The sequence below is a fragment of the Leuciscus leuciscus genome (assembly GCF_965113295.1).
Source record: "Leuciscus leuciscus genome assembly, chromosome: 20".
In the NCBI taxonomy this organism is placed as follows: domain Eukaryota; kingdom Metazoa; phylum Chordata; class Actinopteri; order Cypriniformes; family Leuciscidae; genus Leuciscus; species Leuciscus leuciscus.
The window spans coordinates 31990247-32000519 of NC_138744.1; positions in this window are offsets into that span (position 1 = coordinate 31990247).

A 10273-nucleotide genomic window follows, 5' to 3' on the forward strand; every position below is an offset into this window, starting at 1 on the left:
GAACATCCTTGAGCTTCTTACCACAACTGATGTGTGAGTTGATGAATGTTTATATGTGAATAAAAGCCTAAATGATATCTGTTCATCATATAAATCGATCGAGTCGCTTTAGAAAATTTGGACTAAACCACTCAATTCATATAGACTAGTTTTACGATCTCTTTATGAACTTTATGAAGCGTCAAAGTGGTAGTTGAGTAGCTGTCAATGGAGGGACAGAAATTGCAGATTTCATTAAAATATCTTCATTTGTGTTTTGGAATAAACGAAAGACTTACAGGTTTGGAACGACATGAGGGTGAGTAAATGATGACAGAATTTTCATTTTTGGGTAAACTAACCCTTTAAGCCAAAGAAAGAGAGTGGTACATCTTAATTCACTTCAATATTTGCTCGTAGATATTGTTTTATAAGCTTATTAAACAATACTTTGTAGTAACTGTTCACTTTCTTCTTTGACCCTTGTGCTGACAGGCATCCTTCCAATTTTCCTCTATAAAAGAATGAACAGAGAAAACGCTGACCAACATCAAAGTCAAACTAGAAAATAAAATCACATTGGCAAAAAAATTCCTTGGCTCCTCCATGCACATTCCTAAAAACCCAATATCTCGTCATAGCTGGAAGTTTATGGAATTATGACCGGGGCATTTACGGAAAATGCTGCTAAACACAGTGAGTGAAACCTGCAACAGCTGACGGCACGCACCAAATATACAAGCCCAAAAGGCAATGGCATTGTTCTCCTACTTAATAAACGTGTTTGGCTTCGGTAAGTTTGTTTCAATTTTTTCACAAAATTTACGACAGGCTTTACTTTCATGTTGGCTGAGTTATGTGGTGCTCTCTGGCAGAGTTACAGTAGGAGCTTTGAAGTGGAGCCATAAATGCAGCGAGTATACGCGGCCAACATTGCATGCTGCTGTAGAGGTGGAAGCAGGACACCGGTTTGAGTAGTCAGTGGGGGGGGAGGAGTGTTAAAGCCGTCCTGATATCACCAGCTGAACTCCAAGCTTTTGCAGACCACATGAGAGATAAAAGTCTGCCGTACTTTTTAGCCACGCCAGAACGCCTCTCAAGGAGTGTAGCACACTGTTCCACACAAAAGTTTGATCTGGATCACAAATATCAAAATGAAAGACAGGTGGAATAATCACAATGGGATCTGTAACTGCTTTGAAACATGCGCTTATGTGACTGCAATGCACTCTGTTTACATATTAGCAGGTGTTTTTACGGGTTTAAAGGTTAGTGCATGATTAGTTTTAAGTAAAGCTGCCGGATTGAAAATTTGGTTTACATGATGTCACACTGAAACAGAAATGTATTTAAAAGATATGGTACAGTAAAACTTTACAATAAGGTACCATTTGTTATTAGTTAACATGAACAATGAAATAATTTATTAATCTTAGTTTATGTTGATTTCATACATTATTAAAGGGGTCCTATAATACTTTTTCCCTTTTTCAACTTTAGTTAGTGTGTAGTGTTGCTGATTGAGCATAAAAAAGATCTGCAAGGTTACAAAGCTCAAAGTCCCTCCAAAGGGAGATATTTTATTTAACAGAATCCACTTTCCAAGAACTACAACGAACGGCTTGTTTGGACTACAACGCATTTTTTCCGGACTTGTGAAGTCACAATGTTACTCTTTTAAATAAGCTCCGCTCGGAATACGAAAAAAAAATAAAAAAAATGGATGAGACCTGGTGGAGCTGCTGCTATGCCAAAGAGGCACTGTTTTTCCCACCCCATTTACAAAACTCATTTGTTTGACCTTCCTAAAGCTGACAAACTTAGAGAGTTGTTCAAATTTATTTTAAACACTGTTCCTGAACATTATAACCCCATCGTTTATCTGTGTGCCAAGAGAGTACAAAGCAGGCTACACAAAAAAGCTTATCCTAAAACATAACAGTTCCCACTTCGTCATGACAATCTGTTGTTTATGGATCACAACTTATAAGTACGTCTTATTATTTCTACAGTAGTTGCGTTTCTGAGAATGAATAATTATTAACAGTTGCAATTATAAGTTTTATGTTGTTGCTACGCCCGCCTGCTAGCTAACATTAGTGTTGATATAGTGTTTACTGTAGCTTTTGTAAGACTGTTCACCGCCTCTTAGGGAAATTAACCCTCGTTTTGTGATAGATTATTGTTTGTTATCACCATAGTCCTATCATGATTAAATGGTGTATAACGTCGTATCTAAATGTATAAGAAGATTACCAAAAAAACATACCTCTCTGAAATGTCCTGTGAAATCTGTGCTTGCAAAGTCCGTTCATGTAATCCATTCTGCATGATCCTCTTGTTTGTTAACATTCTTAAGTCTGAATAAGGCTTGAATTGGTTTGAAATTGATGCCATCCTTAAAATGTACATCTGAGAAGAGCTCAAGGTTGTGGTAAGGGGCGTGACATTTCCCAAACACAAGCTAAGTGGTGCCAATCACAACACACTGGGCCAGCTAAACAATCACAGCACATTTTGTATATCGGAAGGAGGGGCTTCATCGAAAGAGAAACTATAAGGTGCGTTTGAGCCAGACTGGGGAGAGAGGTGCTGTAATAACATAAAATATGTGAAAAATAATGTGTTTTTTGACCAATCAAGCATGAAAGCATGTTCTAGTACACCACAAAAATGAAATCGGACTTAGTAAAATGGCATAATAGGACCCCTTTAAAATAAAAAGTTGCATCTGTTAAATTTATTTTACCAACCTAAGTTAACAGTTGGATTTTTATTAACCAAGGTTAACAAAGATACTGTAACAAATGTGTTGCTTATTGTTAGTTAATGCATTACCTAGCGTTAAATAATTTGTAAAGAAGGTGAACTCAAGAAGAAACCAACATTTTTTAGCAATCATGGCGGCAGTTATTCATCAAATGGGGGGAAAGAATGAGCTTGCAGAATATTTTTGGCCATGTTTGCACCATTACCTGATTTCCATAATTCTTTCGCCGAATCACATACTAAATCAATGCAGAAAGCATGTGCAAATAAAAGACGCAATCCATAACTACTTAGCGAATTCCTCCTTGAAAGTCATAATACATTGTGATTACGTGCACTTCGTTTGAAGAGAGACTTCAAATGTGTGAATAACCAAAGGATGACCTGTGAGCTTTGTCTCTCTGGAACAGGAACTTTGAGAACTCATCTGGAGGCTATCATCCCTATTCGCACTGCAAATTTAAATCACCTCAGAATGGGCTGACTCAGAGTGGTCAGTTGTTTTAGTCATTGCTATGCTTAGTATGAATGTGGCAAGTCTTTCATCAACACTGACTGATGAGCACTAAGTGGTGCACCATGAGAGTCTCATGGGGGATGAACCAGTGAGATCATGTTTAAAAAAAGAACAACATGAAAAGAAAACTCAAAGAAAAACAATGTGATGAAAAATCACAGCCGTCAAAGTGCAGTTCCTCCCCTCTTAAACTTTTCAATATGATAAAAGCAGAGAAAGGTATTAAGCTAGTTGATGTGATATGCTTTATTACATGTCCAGTGTGTCATGTATAGATAAAAATAGGTATTTGTATTGGATTATGAATATAGAATATATATATAGTACAATACATAAATTCCATTAATACAACAGTGCATCAAAAAGCTTGTACAGGATCACAATGGCATTTATCATACTTTTTTTTTTTTTAAGAAAAACATCCTATTATCCCACTTTATATATATATATATATATTTCCTGGTTTTTTTTTTTATTCAAATACAATTTTTTTCTAGGATAAACGTGTTTTTAATTTCTGAAATGAATTTTAATATCACACATAGGACCCACATAAACCCTCATGACTGCATCAAGGTCAAAGCTGTCACTTAAGAAAATTTGACCTTTTTATGGCATGGCATGATTACTGTCTGTAAAGGATGCGCAACCCAACCTGACAAAGATTTTGGACCCATATGTCTCTTTTTACCATTTCAATCTTGGCATCTGCAATGTATTATTATTTGCAACCTCCTTCTCCTCGTTTTGTGAGATTTGAAACGCGTAGCTCCGCAACTGAAATCTTTGTAAAAGAAACCCCACCACTTCAGGTCGACTTTGCACTTGGGCCATTTTTTTACTACAGACTTATTTTAAATATTGTACATGAAACAGAGATCCTATTAGTTATCCAGATACAGAAGCCGCTTGATGTTGACAAGTGTAAATGCAGCGTGTCCTGAGTGGCCGATAATCCAATCTGCTTGATCGGATCATGGTGATCACATGTAAATGCCAAGTGTAAATGCAGCCATTGACCCGTTATCCAGGAAAATGGTAATACAGTGGGACACTGTGGCCGCATTTACAGTACATCGTTGAAGTGACCCAATTCCGATTTTTTCCTCCCATGTGGCACAGATCAGATATGACCAACGAACGTGTAAGCAGGAAAAAAGCACATGGATTCCGATATGTTCAGTATGGTTTCAGGTCTCATTCATGTGTGGAAATAAATCGGACATGAATTGGATATGTGCATTTGCGTCTGCTATGTAGCCAAGTTGTACTTCATTGAAAAAGCGACTGTGACGAATTACGTCAACTGGACACCAACTGTGATCACATGAATCTTTTCTCTCCTCTTTTTTCTCTGCCTTAAGAGACCAATTTTTTTTGCTGACTTTAAAAAATGGTGCGGAAAGAAAAAGCTTGTATTATCATTTTGTCTGCGTCCATTGCCGCTTTTCTGATTCGGTACGTCTACCTTGGGTTGTTTCGCCAAGTGAATAGTGTAAATGTAGGTATTGGATATGGGTCACTTTTAAAAGAAGTTGTAAGCTGGTCGTCAAAAAAATCAGATATAGTCAACAGTTGAGAATTGGGCATTAAGACCTGCAGTGTAAATGAGGCCAAAATTAATTTTAATGTGGTGTGGTAAAGTATTCTTTACTCAACCAGAAAGAACAAATAGCATCCCTAAAATACATCTGGAGGTGATTTGTGCCTTTAAACTGTTTCCTTGTCACTTTTTGCCAATGGTACTGTACAGTAATTTCACTGTTGCAGTGTGGCACTGTTGCTATGTGCTTCACGGCTCCATATGAAAGTTTTAGAGAAGCATCCTCATTTATCCCCACTAATCTCAACGCAAAGATATATAAACAGATGCTTACCTTCTTATCTTTCAATCACTTTTCTGCCAACCATGAGCCTTTTGTCACCAGTAATGCACAAGACATGAATATGCATTGTTGTTATGTGCTCCATCCGATATCTAATGGCAAAGTGGAAGTCTTGAAGCATGTCCTCATTCTTGGATTTGTGTCATCCATACCACTGAAAGCAGAAATGCATGTCCAGTATAAACTGTGACCAAGTACAGTATAACTCCAGGATTACTCAGTTAATTGCCAGGCCTTTCTTCCCGATAGCTGAATACTCTAACTCTATGGGAGACCTGAGCTTCTGGCCAATAAAGATCACTAGATGTTCCTGGGAAATGACAGCTTTGACTCTCAATAGTTTGACGTGTCTTTTTGGAAGATGAAGGAGAGAGAAGTCTAGTTCACCCAGCACAACTTTTTCTGAGGTAAATGCCCCTTTTAACATAATGAACACTTTTTCAGCCTTTTGGGTCCATGTCACATTTTCCAGCTGTCTTTTCTGTGTCAGGACTGTAAACGGGCAGGCCAACCAGAAAGAAATTGGGACAAAACAAATGCAGTAGTCTTCCGTCCTGTGGAAAGCACATACCTGGGTTCCTTTCAAAGTGGAACTCAACACTGCATCTTGGATTGACGCTTTGGGGAACGTCATCAGTGTGACCGGTGTCTGAAGCACATGTGTAAACACAACAATTGTATTGGCCAACAACAGTCCACGATGTCATTACTGCCCTAGTGGGAAAAAAAAAGTATACTATATTGTATTTGAAATATATTCCCTTTTTCAATAGTACATTGCAAATATACTAACAAAAATTGTACTATCTTTAAATATATTAAAATTATATTAGCATCATGATTTTACCTATTTTCACAATACAACTTTTTAACACACTTTAAAATAATTGTACTGTAGTATATTTTCAAAAAATATATTTTAGAAAAATATATTTTAGGTTTATTTTAACTGTGTGCTGGAAATGATCATTGTAACAATGCATTGAAAGTATACTTTCAAAATACATTATATATACAATAGTATTTTGTACAAAGTATAGTTGTATTTGTCTAATAATGTACATTTGTTATTGAAGACAAAGTATGCAATTTGTAGTATTTGGAATAAGCCAAAGGTATTAATCAGCCTGTACTTTTTACACCAATGTTGGCACCTGAGGACACACACAAACTGTGTTTTATGTGTTTGGTTGAGGAGCACATGCATTCAGTTCTCGAGGGATCTGAATGTGCCCATTGGGAAAAATTCACAATGAGTAAGCTATGGCCCTATTCTCTAGGGATGTGAGACAGGCGCCTGTGCCCCCGGCACAGCGGAGACTGAAGTCATGTGAATCGCAGGTCAAGGTGGCTAAGGAGTTTGAGAAAGGTATGGCTCTATCGCATTCCTCAGTCACTGACTCAGATGATCTGCTGGATCAGGATGTACTGTCTCTTGAGTCTTCTGATCCAGCAAATAGCATGTTGCTGGCACCATCGAGCAAGGATGTGGTTAAGTAGGGTGAGGATATCGCTTGTTGTGAGCCCTCTCAGCCTGCCAGCCCGGAATACGAGGAGTTGTTGGAGGTGATGGCCCATGCCATACTAGATTGGATCTAGTTTGGGGGAACGCAAGACAGGAAATCGCTTGTGGCAGACTCAACGAGAGGTTCCTGTCCTGTTCCTGAGAGATTTAGGGCCACCAAACAAACAGCCGCTGCAATTGGTCATTCAAGGGCGGCAACTGTGGCACCGGAGAAGCATCTGTGGTTGAACTTGATTGACATCAAGGAGTCTCATCCTCAAAACTTTTCAACATGTCTCTAGAGACGGTGGTCGGGGAAGTTTAGAGAGGCGAGGGCACGTCAGCTGCTTTTAGGAAGTACATCTTTACCTATAATCTCTGGGGGACCTGGTCCATCACAGTCTGAGGACTGAGGACTACTCCTTCGAAGAGTAGAGCACAGAGGAAGAAGGACACTAGTAGGAAAAGACTAGATCAGAGGGAATGAATCGATAGGAAGCAATTTGGTAAACAGGATTGAAGTATAATCCCTTCTCCTTCCCTTCTAAGTAGGGATATTGATTCCCTTTAAAGAAATAGACCTGTCTAGTTGACCTTGATAGTGGACAATGCTAACGACTTGAGGATGTTTGCCTGAGGCGGCGTCCCTCCTTGTTTTCTGTCACTGACTATGGCTAGTGCAAATTTAATCAAGTTCGGGCTATAGCAGGTCTAAGATGAGTGTGCTAAGAGGGTTGAGCTGCCTCTCTCAGGACTCTAAGGTCTTTAAGTAGAAAAGCTTCACATTGGCTCCCTTTTAGAAGGGCAGCAATATTGAATGCTGTAGCTACCACTTAGCAGGCTTCCTTTGGTAGGTTGGTTCTTCAGGGTTGAGTGCAGAGTGGAACCCTCCCCCCGCTGTAGGGGGTTTAAAGTAGGGTTTAACCCTTTCAATATCCTTGCTGTACAATATCCTTTCATATTGGGATATCTTTGAATATCTGTATGAATATCTTTCATACAGGATATTGCTGTACAATATCCTTTCAATATCCTTTCAGCATGGTTTTAGAGACAGGACTTTCCTTGTCACGGAGCATAGAAGCTTGGGTAATTGGCTGAGGGAATATTACCACTTGACAGCCTACATGAACGTCTCAGGTTATGACTGTAACCATGGTTCCCTGAAAAGGGGATCGAGACACTGCATCTCACTGCAATGTCTCCGGCCTGCCTGCTCGTCTCCTTCAGACAAGGAAGTTGATGACACACAGTACTTTGCAGATGCCCTCTTATACTCACAGGCGCTTCGGTAATGATGTCATGGACTGTCATTGGCCAATAAAATTGTTGTGTTTACACACAAGCTTCAGTCAAGCCCAAACAGCACCTTTTGGAAACCCAGAAGATGCTTTTCGAACACACAGAGGGAATCACAACATCACCCAGATAGAAGGTTCCCTAAATGAAGAGTTTAGGATTAGCAGTAGGGATGCACGATATATCGACCACATATCGATATCGGCTGATAAATGGTCATTTTTTAAGTTATCGTTATCGATCCGATAAGAAAATTAGGCCGATATATCAAAGCCGATAGATAATAGATTATTTACTTAAGTTGAGAGATGTGTGCTTCGAATCACTTCGAAAAGGAAGATACTGTTAAGTGTAACATGTGCAGTACAAATCTGTCACATAGGCTTCATAACATTATAATAAGAACATGCCTGTAAAAGAATGTTGTGAATTCTTGTTCGCCAGTATTTCAGCGCGACGAGCGCGTTGTGGCGGAAAGAGCGCATCTATGGAGTTAAGCCTTCATGACAAGCACAGTCAGTTCGCTTGAGCATTCGCAGCATTTTGTGCCATTGTAAGTTGTAATATGTTTATTTTGTGTGTATATATATATATATATATATATATATATATATATATGATTAATCTAATATAAGATGCGTTTGGTTGAGGTAATGAACGATGCAGTAAAGCACTTAATTGTACCAGTGATCATCTTTATCTTTAGCGTGCGCAGCTCAAACACCAATGCACATTAATAACTATAATTGGGACTGTCATAGGCTACATGCCATTATAATGGGCACATTATTGTAATAAAACGTTGCGAATTCTCTGGGTTTAGTTGCCGTGTTTCAGCGCGTTGTTGTGGAAATAGCGTGTCCAGAACAGGGATTACACGTTCCGACCAGCACAGTCAAGTTCGCTTGTGCATTCACGTCATTTTGTGCAAGTTTATGTAATATAAATATCTGATTAATCTCACATAGGATGCATTTCGTTGATTTAAATAACCTTCTAGAACAGTTCTTCAGTTTCCCGGTGCTCGTTCTCTTCCGCTTCAGCGCACGCGATCAAACAGCAATGCAAAACATTAAAAGCTATGATTCGGACTGTCATTTCATTATAATTGTATACACTATGACTATTGTAATAAAAAGTTGTAAATTCTTTGGGTTTAGTATACAGGCTTTCAAAGTATATAAAAATTTGAATTTAGATTTATCGGCCAATATATCGGTTATCTGCTTTCAAATGTAAAGAATTATCGGTTATTGTATCGGCCAAAATTTTCGTATCAGTGCATCCCTAATTAGCAGCTAAAATAAATGAAACACTAAAGAGGGCCACTATATTGAGATCACAGGGCCAGTCGGGTTGTGTGCAGTTAAACACAGTTCAACCATTGCAATTAAACATTCCAAACAAACTGTCCCTGCTGGAACAATGAAGCAAACCACGACTGCACACAGAGAAAGGACAAATGCCATAACCTCAAGTGTCAAGCTCAAACACACGATATCCACAGCCACTCCCTAAAACACAGCCAGGAAGAAACACCAACAACAGCAAAACGTCACTGGGGTTGAATCCAAGAGTCCATTTTAAAGGAGAAAGTATATGAAAGAATATGTTTTGTATTTGCAATTGTGTAGTGTTTTAGGTTTTTTATTTCCACTTTTATAGTATGATTTTTTATAATAAATTGTCTCATTCTGTTAGTATCCTATGCTGTGATGTCAAATACAAAACTTCGAAAGCCAAAAAAAGAATAAATCTATAAACAATCATAGACATGACCATTTTTCTTCGGTTGCAATTGAGATTAATTATATTATCTCAGTCAATACCGTATGACATCTTTTTCTTACAGTATTTGATGTACTTGCGAAAACATTCAGTTCAGATATTATGAAAAAAAATAAACAAATGGGTCCCATTTTTTAAATGTAACAGGTCCACTATCAGGCTGCCTATAGAAGGCAGGCATAAACAGACAGTGTTATACAGGATTGATTTGTGGGGGGATCTTCTCCAGTCATTTGTCAGTATTGGAAACAGAGACACTATTTTATACACATGTGTAGCCCATCCCTCCCACACAGTGAGAGGAAAGGTGGAAGGAGGTGAGATTTAGGACGCAGAATGTGTGGTCTGAGCATTCAAAGCAAATGAAATGTACCAGAATCAAAGTGATACGGCACTTAGTTTATGAAAGATAAGACCCAGTATGTGTTTAAAGTAACTTGTAGACATCCCCTAAATCTCTTTGAGTAAACAATGATGTTCAATGTAACAGAGCTGTATAACTTTTTATTAGACAGGGATTTTTATGTAAGT